Below are 12976 nucleotides of genomic sequence, written 5' to 3' on the forward strand. Positions count from 1 at the left end.
GTTAAGTCTCAGCTAACACAGATAAATGATCACAGTAAGACTTTTCAGAATATGCATACGTTTACAGTCAACAGTCTTTGGTTCTGTTGTGCATGCATACAGTGTTCACGAATTGTGTTTCAAGGTAACAGGACATTAGGTCCTGCAAGTTTCAGATGTCTGTCTGACCCACTGAAAATTCACAGGACCCATAGAATAATATTACACATACATTTCAGATTTAACATTTCTTATAACTGGCACTGAAATTATTAACAAACACAAGATATATAAACAGCAAACAAGTGTCACATGTCAGATATAACAACTTAGTCATTGTGAAATATACAGTCAGACACTGGGGCTGGTGGGTTGTAGACTTCTATCTGACCGTTGGCAAATCTGCCGGATTTGTCAGAGGGTCAGACACTATTCGTGAACACTGCATGCATATTGCAAAATCATCAGGGTTTGTTGGAATAGGTTATGCATTTGAACAACTGCTTGAAATGTTTGTATGGTAAACAGGGTGTGTTGTAGTAAGCAATGAAGGACTGAAAGGGGCCTATTCATATCCCAAATGTTAAGAAAGTAATATTTAAGGGTCCATTGATTCTTATAAGAGTAAACCTCAGTGATACCCCCAAGTCCTTAACTTCATCACTGGAACAGTAGACATAAGCAGATATTGATGTACTTACACCATAATTCTGTCCATTGACTTACCAGGTGGTCATCAACAATTTTTATGAATACACAATGGCATTTAGAAAGTGGTCAAATGTAACATGTTATATTTGAGATTACACTTTCTCAGTAAAGTACAGATTGTGAGTTGAGTCCCATCCGGGGTTTGAACCAACACCCTTACTTGCCAAATACTAAGATGCATTTTGTTCAATACTTGTTTCATAAACCACCTACATCTGATATTGCATCAGCCTTGAGGTATAATCAGATTTCTTTTTAAAAATTGTTTAAAAATTGTAAATGTGTTTACAGATCTCTATTAAGTGTTCATTGTTTTAGCAGGATCTTGATGAAGGTAACTTTTTTTTATTATATGATGTCTTTTTTTCACAAGCTGTGAGGAAATATGTAAATACTCTTTGGTTAAAAACATTGATTAGGTTTAGAAAGTTACATGACAAACCCCTCACAAACTTGAGTTAAAAAATGACCAATATACAATGTATGTGAGTTTTATTATGAGCTGGTGCTGATTACTTCTGGTCTTGTCATTTATTTGAGGAAATGAAAGATTTTGTGGGTAAACAGTATGTTGAATGGAGATATGATATGATGTATCAAGGATGACCCTTCTGTTGTTATGTATTGTTCTTTCCATTCACATTAGAATAATTTTGCTATGATTATAGCACCTCTGTCTCATATATTACATCATATTTGGATTGACAGTGCTACGACTTCATGCTTGTTAAAGAGCATGATGTTTTAACAATTTGCCATCAACAGTTTTGTGCTTTCATACATGTTTAACTGTTGCCTTTCGTAGTGATAAGTTTCAGGAGTTCTTTCAAACATTTGTGCATTTGAACTTATTGAAACATTTTTTGGTTCTGTGAATACTAGTAAGTATTAGGAAAACAAACCCTTGTTTTGAATAATTGTTCTTTGATTTTGCAGTGTCAAAATGTTACAATTTCTTTCCTTATTGTTAGATTTGGTTACCAGATGATGTTTTATAAGAGTAGTTGTTTTAGTATACTCTCATTTACCTCAGAACCTGTTATCTTAAAAATATGATTATCAATAGGTGGTGGTCCCTGCATATTATGAAACTTTTTCAGTGTCATGTTGAAACAAATTTCTTTTGTTTATGACCACAAGTGTCTTGAACAGTTTGTCATTTTGGTCTGTATAATTCTATTTTCTTGAAGATTGTGATATTATTTTTAAAAAAGATCTTGTTTATCCTATAAGATGCATGTGAGTCCCTGTATACTGAAACATGTCCCCAAATGAATCATCAGATTTGAGATAATCTGAGACAGGAAACAGGAATGCACTGCATACCATCCTCTCTCCCCCAACCCCCAAAATGGTAGGAGATAGTAATCTCATGCTTGTGTGTAGACGTGTTCAATTGTTTTATCATGTTTGTTGTCTGCTAGTACATATCAAATGCTCTTTTAGATTCAGTATTTAAGGTTTTGTTTTAGCACTTTTCATTTCAGTTTTTAGGTACAAAATATGCACCATTGTTTTAGTTATCTACCATGTGTGCTTGTTCGTGGTTGTCTTAGGTTTTATGTTGTGGTGCGGAGTACTTGATCAGGGAAATTAAAATTGAGTGAAATAAGTAATATATTACTCTCAGATCTATTGAGCTGTATGATATTGTGTATCAATCTGCCCTATGTTGGTCATTGTTTCATTTTCTACTAGCTTGTGCTACAAAGACACTAGTATGGTCCCACTTGCCAGTATATGATTGTACATTTTTGCAATTAATTAAAATCAGTTTTCTCTCCTTGACTATTTGTTGTTCTTTACCAAGGTATGTTTGACTTTCACAGCAAGAGTTTCACCAGACACTGCAAATACAAAGTGATTTTTAAATGCAAATTTACAATAGACACGAGTATTGTACATTGTAATTCTGACAAAGACTGGCATATCTGACATCTGTTTCTCAAAAACAATTTTCAATTTTTTCTAATTTTAAAAGGCGACTATGCTTGTTGTAAGAGGTGACTAAAGGGATCGGGTGGTCTGGCTCGCTGACTTGGTTGCCACATGTCATCGGTTCCCAATTGCGCAGATCGATGTTCATGCTGTTGATCACTGGCTTGTCAGGTCCAGACTCGATTATATACAGACCGTCATATAGCTGGAATATTGCTGAGTGCGGCGTAAAACTAAACTCACTCACTCACTCTAATTTTAAAATATACCAGCTGCACGAGGCTATTTTCTGACCACCATGGCATCTATGTGCATTTGGAAGTACCATCCAATCAAATTGGTAACTAAATTAGGTGGAATCCTTTTAGAGTTCAAGCATTCACACGTCCGTCATTTAGACAGCTGCTGAAGGCTGCTCAATAATCTCCTCATGCAACTTCATACAGGAAGTTACCATCGGAGAAAATGATCCCATTCAATGTATAGATTTAAGGTAAGGAGAGGAAAATGCTGATGTTGAATGTGTTTGGTGTAAAACAATCTTACTAGCAATATGTTCAGTGTGAAACTACAGGTTGTAAAGGGGAGGTGAAGAAACCTTTGCTATACAGAGTTGTCACCCATTAGTGCCAGGATCTGCTTAAAGTTTTTGCGACCCATGGTTTGTGGGAACCTTTTGGGTCCTAGTTTCATCATGGTGGTACATGTCAATGTATTCAACAGGAAATTCATAAAATCTGTAAGGTTTTCTGTTTTACCATTCCACTTTATCTCCATCATGTTAGTATACTCATGGAGACGAATAAGGGAACACATGAAAGTACAAGTGTTCCTTTATTTCCAGAATTTCACCCACAGTGCAATACATACCTTGTAATTAAACCTGGAAAAGAATAAAGGAACAAGTACTTGTTCCCTTATTCGTTTCCATGAGTATCAGGGGTGGAAATAACTTTAAAAATTGATAGTGTACCGGGTACAGTGGCACATGTAAAGTCACTTCCCCTGATAATTTTCCCACTATACCGTTTTCTTGCTGATTTTTTAAATAAACAACATAATTAACATTGGAAAGTCAACTGGACACCGGTACAGTGTGATATACAAATTTGCTTGCCCGACAGGAAAAAAACACTGGACTCGGACGTCGGGCAATGGGTTATTTCCACCCCATCAGTATGTGTTCAAGCCACTGGGCAAGACCATTATTTTGGACATGAAAAATAGTAACGTGCTTTCCGAAAGTTAACCAAGTTATTTGGCTATACTAATTTTACTGTCGCACAAATACGTTTGATTGCTTGACGAAGGGAGGGAATTCATTGCATGTAAGTATTATATCTTAGTTGTGTGATGCCAACAAATGTGAAATACATCAATCGATCTGCAGTGAAACTAAAAGCTGTTGTAGTTGTATAAAGCGGACTGAAAGGAAACAACTGTATTTTTGTGGTGCAAGTGGCTGAAGTACATACACGTGCAGCATGAGAGACGACAATTTTGTAGCAAGAGTGAGAGTGTGAGTTCTCTTGAACAAAGGTGTGTGATGAGTATTCCTAGCGTGACATTATATGACCGCAGAAAAGACGATTTTAGGGACAAAAAACCCCATTCTGATGAAAGCAGTCCAAAGGCTACACTTTCCTCAAACTTTTTTCTGGTGGTAGAAAAACGACATGGTATCGCTTCGGGGAACGAACGAGAAAACTACTTTGTCACTAAATGTCAAATTTGCATTCTTATGTACTTTAAGCATCCAATGATAGTCACGACTGTCGATATACATTTTACAATAGCCCTTTCTCCATATGGTGATATTGCTACACTAACACCTATACCTGTCAATATCTGGCATATCCGTGTCTCTCCTATGTTGTGTTCGGGCAGGCTTACTCCAGATGTACAAACCTGCCACTGTCTATGGCATTGTAGGTGTCTGGCTATCTCTTAGTAACGTGAGCGGTACTATACTTCTAAGTGATGCCTGCTTAAAGATTTGTGGACGACTTGTACGTTATAAACAGCTTTTAATGTGTTTTCTATAATTCTAAAACACTCCTCGATTTTAATTGAAATTCGAGATTTGAGTCAGATCATGAAACTTTCACTTACTTTTAATCAGCCCTGAAGTTGGCGTAGTGTGGCAAACAACGATTATCGGACTTAAGAAATACAGTTCCAACTCACAGTATTTACGTTATACGGCGAATCCGACTAATGTGGAAAGTCCATGGTCACATGAGCTTCGCCCACTCATGACTTTCAGTAAATTTAAGCCCACAGTAGGTTTAAGGGGTCTTCAGGCGTGTGCTGCCAGTTTGAATAATGAAACTTTAAGGGGATTTAGTGTACGGTATACAGGTAAATACACTTGTTTACCCACCAGGAAAGTGCAATCTTTAATCAACTATTTCCGTGTAATAATGATGTATTTCCGTGGTATTATAAATTCAGATGGGTATTATATGTAAAGAAGGTATTGTTTCCACAATGCGGTGAGGCCTTTGTTTAGCCTTCAACAAGCATTCGTAATGATTCATTGTCAGTACTTTCTCCAGATGTTACATGTTTGTTGTTGAACGTCACACTCAACGCTATTCTATATGGCAGCGGTTGGTCAATAATCGAATCTGGACCAAACAATACAGTGATTGAGATCAAGAGCATGGGCCTATGCATTCGGACACGATGCATCAATGAAGTCGGCAAACCTGACCACATGCACGATCCCGCTAGTTACATACTTTCACACTAATGTTTGTATAGCGCCAATAGCCAGTACAGCTGCTCAAAGGCGCTTTGTTTTCCCTCGATCATTGGATGTCAATCTCAACGGCGCATCGTATTTTCAATCTCAACTCCCTGGGCATCATACATCTCTTGCAGCAATTTAGACTAATGCATTAGTCTCTGAATATATATAATTTTGATAGTGACAAACAAGCTAATTTAAATTGAAAAGGAGCCCCAGGGAGACCAGTGATTCAGGAAACCTTGAGGAAATCTAGACTTGCTTTATTTAGGGCTTTAGCACTGCAAAGAAAGCTTGGCATTAGGGAAAATAATGTGGTTCAGGGACTGTGAGACAGACTAGCAGCAATTAGGCACACCAAGTTAATGCGGATTTCCAATCCTTACGAGGTGCCCATATTCACAACTGGGTGGACTGGGACACATAGTCAGAGAACTTTGTCCAAGTTAACTGCACGTTGCTGTACCCGCAAGTAGGTGTTTACACATTTTCAAGGTACCACCATGTGGTCATTTATCAACGGATTCGTGGGTTCTTTTTAGTACACAGGGTTGTGTACTGTACACTAGATGTTGTGACAACACTGAAAGAGCCGCACACAAAGCAGTCTAAGTAAACTTAGGCTCAGTATTATTCGTTACACTGCTATACTGAGTCTAACAAAACCTTATAGAAGGTCGCGTCAGTATAGCAGTGTAACGAATAATACTGAGCCTAAGTTCACTTAGACTGCACACAAAGTTGACTTCAATGTTTTTTACACCCGGTCACAGGTGGGCTCGATCCCCGCATTTTAAGCTCGCTGGATCACCAGCCTGGCGCCTAAGACAGCTCGTCCACCACGACCCCTCTTACGGCAAGAATGGTCAGCTGAAGATCAATTCTAACCCAGATCGTCACTGGTATTCCAGACATTAAGATCCATCTGTTTCAGATCACAATACCAAATATAATAGGCGAATGTAAGCACTCGCTTAGTCTGTCGTCAAGGCCTTTGACAATAACTTATAAAAAGAGTACAACTCAAGTCTAAAATAAATGGTCAAGTTCAGATTGCCTCAGCTCTTGGGTCTGCCCATATTTAACCAGCGACATTCTGGCTTGTTTTTATCAGTTAATCCTGTTCTGACGACTTGTGTTTACAGCTGATATGGGTGACCCCCGCTTACACTACTAGGACCCTCTCTCCTTTGTCTGAACTTACTTGGCGGTGGGGTAGCCTAATGGTTAAAGCGTTGGCTCGTCACGCCGAAGACCCGGGTTCGAATCCCCACATGGGCACAATGTGTGAAGCCCATTTCTGGTGTCCCCCGCCGTGATGTTGCTGGAATATTGCTAAAAGCGGCGTAAAACCAAACTCAGTCAGTCAGTCAGTCTGAACTTACTGAGTACCAGCTGTGGGAGGTCGCAATTCCATAGACTAACGCTTTGTCTCTGAGTATATAATTTTGATAGAAACAAATAGTTATGTTTAGGAGACCCAGGGACATGGGAGATTCAGAACATAGGGAAATCTAGACTTGCTTCATTTAAGGCTTTGGCATTACAGAAAGGGATGGGCTGAATTGAAATAATGGGGTTCTGGGACTGTGAGACAGACTAGCAAATCCACTATTCACAGTGGTATCAGTCTATTACGGACTGGCCTGGGACCGACTCATTTGTCCGGATTGTAAAGCTATTATTTTATTAAGGGAAATACATTCTAGCATTGCATCATTTCAATTGCAGGTTTTGCTCTATAAATGTAAGATAATTATGATTATATGTAAGGTTATGTGACAGCACTTTAGTGTATTGCTGGATAGTTTTTATGTATGGAACAAAGTAACGGAGATGTTTATTCAACGGACTGTTATTTTAGTCGGCTAAGTCCGGATTACAAAGCATTGTTCTCATAGCAATTCCGTACTCCGTAATTGAGAGAGTCCGGATTATAAAGCAAGCTTTAATGATAAATTAAGAACAATTTTGCCGGGACTCAGAGAGTAGTCCGGATTATGGAGAAAACCGAATTACACAGAGTTGACAGATTCCATTGTACTAGGTTTAGGCTTTAGGAAGAGCAATTGTCCTTGAATAAAATATACACATATATTTGTATCGGTATTCTGAAAGATAGAAAAGGGTGTTTTGACTTCAGTTTTAAGTTAATTATTAAACATCCTTAATCAGAAAAAGAAGTATAGAGTAGTATAGAAGTACTCTCAAGAGGCACGCTGCCAAACAAGGTCACCCATCCAATGACTCTCCGTGACCAACGTTGCTTACTTTATCCTGATCTGAGACATGCGCTCTACGCACAAGACCACACACCGTCACCTATTTCCGGGGAGTTCGTGCTGTCATTTGTCACAAACAATCGTATAAATGCAGCTTATTTAGATCCACTTTTCACTCAGATCTTCTTTCAATAATACGATCTCTACTTTTGTATCATTTATCAAAAAGCAACTTCGAGATATACATATTGTATTTTGCTCGGTTTGGTATGTATAAGCAGTTATAGACTAACATCTAGTCTCTGAAATGAACATATTTTACAGGAAAAAACAGTTCCTAAAATATACTCACAAAAATATACTGAAAAGGAGCCCACAGACTTTAAACTACAGTAATTTAGACTTGCCACATATTCTAGACTTGCATGGGCTTTCTTGGATATATTTGTTTCAGGGTCTGTATGACAGACTAAAGCAGTTACTGTGGTTTGAGCCTGAGGCCCAGCACAATTACAGGAGATGATCCATAAACTCCTATCTATTCTATGCAATATAAGTTAGGATAACCGTAGGTCGGCGTTTCTTTAGCGAACAGTTTCCGGAACAGTGGCTTTACGAACATGCTATGGTCGTATTTACAAGCCAGTATCTGAACAGTAGGTCGGTGAAGACGTTATAGCCGTGGTTACAAACAGGTATCTGAATAGTGGGTCGGTGAAGACGTTATGCCGTGTTTACAAACAGGTATCTGAACAGTAGGTCGGTGAAGACATTACAGCCGTGGTTATAAACAGGCATCTGAACAGTGGGTCAGTGAAGACCTTATTGTCGTGGTTACAAACAGGCATCTGAACAGTGGGTCGGTGAAGACCTTATTGACGTGGTTACAAACATGCATCTGAACAGTGGGCCGGTGAAGACCTTATTGTCGTGGTTACAAACAGGCATCTGACCAGTGGGTCGGTGAAGACGTTATAGCCGTGGTTACAAACAGGCATCTGAACAGTGGGTCGGTGAAGACCTTATTGTCGTGGTTACAAACAGGCATCTGAACAGTGGGTCGGTGAAGACCTTATTGTGGTGGTTACAAACAGGCATCTGAACAGTAGGTCGGTGAAGACGTTATTGCCGTGGTTACAAACAGGCATCTGAACAGTGGGTCGGTGAAGACCTTATTGTGGTGGTTACAAACAGGCATCTGAACAGTAGGTCGGTGAAGACCTTAGTGTGGTGGTTACAAACAGGCATCTGAACAGTGGGTCGGTGAAGACGTTATAGCCCTGGTTACAAACAGGTATCTGAAGTGGGTCGGTGAAGACGTTATGGCGTGTTTACAAACAGGCATCTGACCAGTGGGTCGGTGAATACCTTATTGTCGTGGTTACAAACAGGCATCTGAACAGTGGGTCGGTGAAGACCTTATTGTCGTGGTTACAAACAGGCATCTGACCAGTGGGTCGGTGAAGACGTTATAGCCGTGGTTACAAACAGGCATCTGAACAGTGGGTCGGTGAAGACCTTATTGTGGTGGTTACAAACAGGCATCTGAACAGTGGGTCGGTGAAGACCTTATTGTGGTGGTTACAAACAGGCATCTGAACAGTAGGTCGGTGAAGACGTTATGCCGTGTTTACAAACAGGTGTCTGAACAGTGGGTCAGTGAAGACCTTATTGTGGTGGTTACAAACAGGCATCTGAACAGTAGGTCGGTGAAGACCTTATTGTGGTGGTTACAAACAGGCATCTGAACAGTAGGTCGGTAAAGACCTTATTGTGGTGGTTACAAACAGGCATCTGAACAGTAGGTCGGTGAAGACCTTATTGTGGTGGTTACAAACAGGTGTCTGAACAGTAGGTCGGTGAAGACGTTATACCGTGGTTACAAACAGGTATGATCGGTGTCTGAACAGTAGGTCGGTGAAGACCTTATTGTGGTGGTTACAAACAGGCATCTGAACAGTGGGTCGGTGAAGACCTTATTGTCGTGGTTACAAACAGGTGTCTGAACAGTAGGTCGGTGAAGACGTTATACCGTGGTTACAAACAGGTATCTGAACAGTAGGTCGGTGAAGACATTACAGCCGTGGTTATAAACAGGCATCTGAACAGTGGGTCAGTGAAGACCTTATTGTGGTGGTTACAAACAGGCATCTGAACAGTGGGTCGGTGAAGACCTTATTGACGTGGTTACAAACATGCATCTGAACAGTGGGCCGGTGAAGACCTTATTGTGGTGGTTACAAACAGGCATCTGACCAGTGGGTCGGTGAAGACGTTATAGCCGTGGCTACAAACAGGCATCTGAACAGTGGATCGGTGAAGACCTTATTGTCATGGTTACAAACAGGCATCTGAACAGTAGGTCGGTGAAGACCTTATTGTGGTGGTTACAAACAGGCATCTGAACAGTAGGTCGGTGAAGACGTTATGCCGTGGTTACAAACAGGCATCTGAACAGTGGTCGGTGAAGACCTTATTGTGGTGGTTACAAACAGGCATCTGAACAGTAGGTCGGTGAAGACCTTATTGTGGTGGTTACAAACAGGCATCTGAACAGTGGGTCGGTGAAGACGTTATAGCCGTGGTTACAAACAGGTATCTGAAGTGGGTCGGTGAAGACGTTATGGCGTGTTTACAAACAGGCATCTGACCAGTGGGTCGGTGAATACCTTATTGTCGTGGTTACAAACAGGCATCTGAACAGTGGGTCGGTGAAGACCTTATTGTCGTGGTTACAAACAGGCATCTGACCAGTGGGTCGGTGAAGACCTTATAGCCGTGGTTACAAACAGGCATCTGAACAGTGGGTCGGTGAAGACCTTATTGTGGTGGTTACCAACAGGCATCTGAACAGTGGGTCGGTGAAGACCTTATTGTGGTGGTTACAAACAGGCATCTGAACAGTAGGTCGGTGAAGACGTTATTGTGGTGGTTACAAACAGGTGTCTGAACAGTAGGTCGGTGAAGACCTTATTGTATTGGTTACAAACAGGTGTCTGAACAGTAGGTCGGTGAAGACCTTATTGTGGTGGTTACAAACAGGCATCTGAACAGTAGGTCGGTGAAGACCTTATTGTGGTGGTTACAAACAGGCATCTGAACAGTAGGTCGGTGAAGACCTTATTGTGGTGGTTACAAACAGGTGTCTGAACAGTAGGTCGGTGAAGACGTTATACCGTGGTTACAAACAGGTATCTGAACAGTAGGTCGGTGAAGACCTTATTGTGGTGGTTACAAACAGGCATCTGACCAGTGGGTCGGTGAAGACCTTATTGTCGTGGTTACAAACAGGCATCTGACCAGTGAGTCGGTGAAGACGTTATAGCCGTGGTTACAAACAGGCATCTGAACAGTGGGTCGGTGAAGACCTTATTGTGGTGGTTACAAACAGGCATCTGAACAGTGGGTCGGTGAAGACCTTATTGTGGTGGTTACAAACAGGCATCTGAACAGTAGGTCGGTGAAGACGTTATTGTGGTGGTTACAAACAGGTGTCTGAACAGTAGGTCGGTGAAGACCTTATTGTAGTGGTTACAAACAGGCATCTGAACAGTAGGTCGGTGAAGACCTTATTGTGGTGGTTACAAACAGGCATCTGAACAGTAGGTCGGTAAAGACCTTATTGTGGTGGTTACAAACAGGCATCTGAACAGTAGGTCGGTGAAGACCTTATTGTGGTGGTTACAAACAGGTGTCTGAACAGTAGGTCGGTGAAGACGTTATACCGTGGTTACAAACAGGCATCTGACCAGTGGGTCGGTGAAGACCTTATTGTCGTGGTTACAAACAGGCATCTGACCAGTGAGTCGGTGAAGACGTTATAGCCGTGGTTACAAACAGGCATCTGAACAGTGGGTCGGTGAAGACCTTATTGTGGTGGTTACAAACAGGCATCTGAACAGTGGGTCGGTGAAGACCTTATTGTGGTGGTTACAAACAGGCATCTGAACAGTAGGTCGGTGAAGACGTTATTGTGGTGGTTACAAACAGGTGTCTGAACAGTAGGTCGGTGAAGACCTTATTGTATTGGTTACAAACAGGTGTCTGAACAGTAGGTCGGTGAAGACCTTATTGTGGTGGTTACAAACAGGCATCTGAACAGTAGGTCGGTGAAGACCTTATTGTGGTGGTTACAAACAGGCATCTGAACAGTAGGTCGGTGAAGACCTTATTGTGGTGGTTACAAACAGGTGTCTGAACAGTAGGTCGGTGAAGACGTTATACCGTGGTTACAAACAGGTATCTGAACAGTAGGTCGGTGAAGACCTTATTGTGGTGGTTACAAACAGGCATCTGAACAGTGGGTCGGTGAAGACCTTATTGTGGTGGTTACAAACAGGTGTCTGAACAGTAGGTCGGTGAAGACGTTATACCGTGGTTACAAACAGGTATCTGAACAGTAGGTCGGTGAAGACCTTATTGTGGTGGTTACAAACAGGCATCTGAACAGTGGGTCAGTGAAGACCTTATTGTCGTGGTTACAAACAGGCATCTGAACAGTGGGTCGGTGAAGACGTTATAGCCGTGTTTACAAACAGGTATCTGAACAGTGGGCTGGTGATGAAACAGGTATCTGAACAGTGGGTCGCAGTCGCTGAAGACGTAGTCGTGATTACAGACAGGCATCTGAACAGCGGGCCGGTGAAGACGTTATAGCCGTGGTTACAAATAGGGATCTGAACAGTTGGTCACTGAAGACTTTATGTCGTGTTTAAAAACAGGAGTCTGACCAGTGAGTCGGTGGAGACCTTATTGTCGTGGTTACAAACAGGCATCTGAACAGTGGGCTGGTGATAAAACGGGTATCTGAACAGTGGGTCGCAGTCGGTGAAGACGTAATGTTGTGTTTGCAAACAGGTATCTTAACAGTACGTCAGTGAAGACGTTATAGCCGTGTTTACAAACAGGCATCTGAACAGTAGGGCAGTGAAGACATTACGACTGTGTTAACAAACATGTTTCTGAATAGTAGGTCGGTGAAGATGTTATGTCGCTATTACAAACAGCTATCTGAATAGGACAGTGGAGACGTTATGTTGTGTTTACAAACAGGCATCTGAACAGAAGGCCAGTGAAGACGTTATGCCATGTTTACAAACAGGTATCTGAACAGGAGATCGGTGAAGACGCTATGCCATGTTTACAAATAGGCATCTGAACAGTGGGTCAGTGAAGACGTTATGGCGTGTTTACAAACAGGCATCTGAACGGTGGGTCAGTGAAAAGGTTATGCCGTGTTTACAAACAGGCATCTGAACAGTGGGTCGGTGAAGACGTTATGGCGTGTTTACAAACAGGTATCTGAACAGTGGGTCGGTGAAGACCTTATTGTCGTGGTTACAAACAGGCATCCGAACAGTGGGTCAGTGAAGAC

This window comes from Haliotis rubra, unplaced genomic scaffold (genome assembly GCF_003918875.1).
Source record: "Haliotis rubra isolate DU_JTF1 unplaced genomic scaffold, ASM391887v1 Scf155, whole genome shotgun sequence".
Classification (NCBI taxonomy): domain Eukaryota; kingdom Metazoa; phylum Mollusca; class Gastropoda; order Lepetellida; family Haliotidae; genus Haliotis; species Haliotis rubra.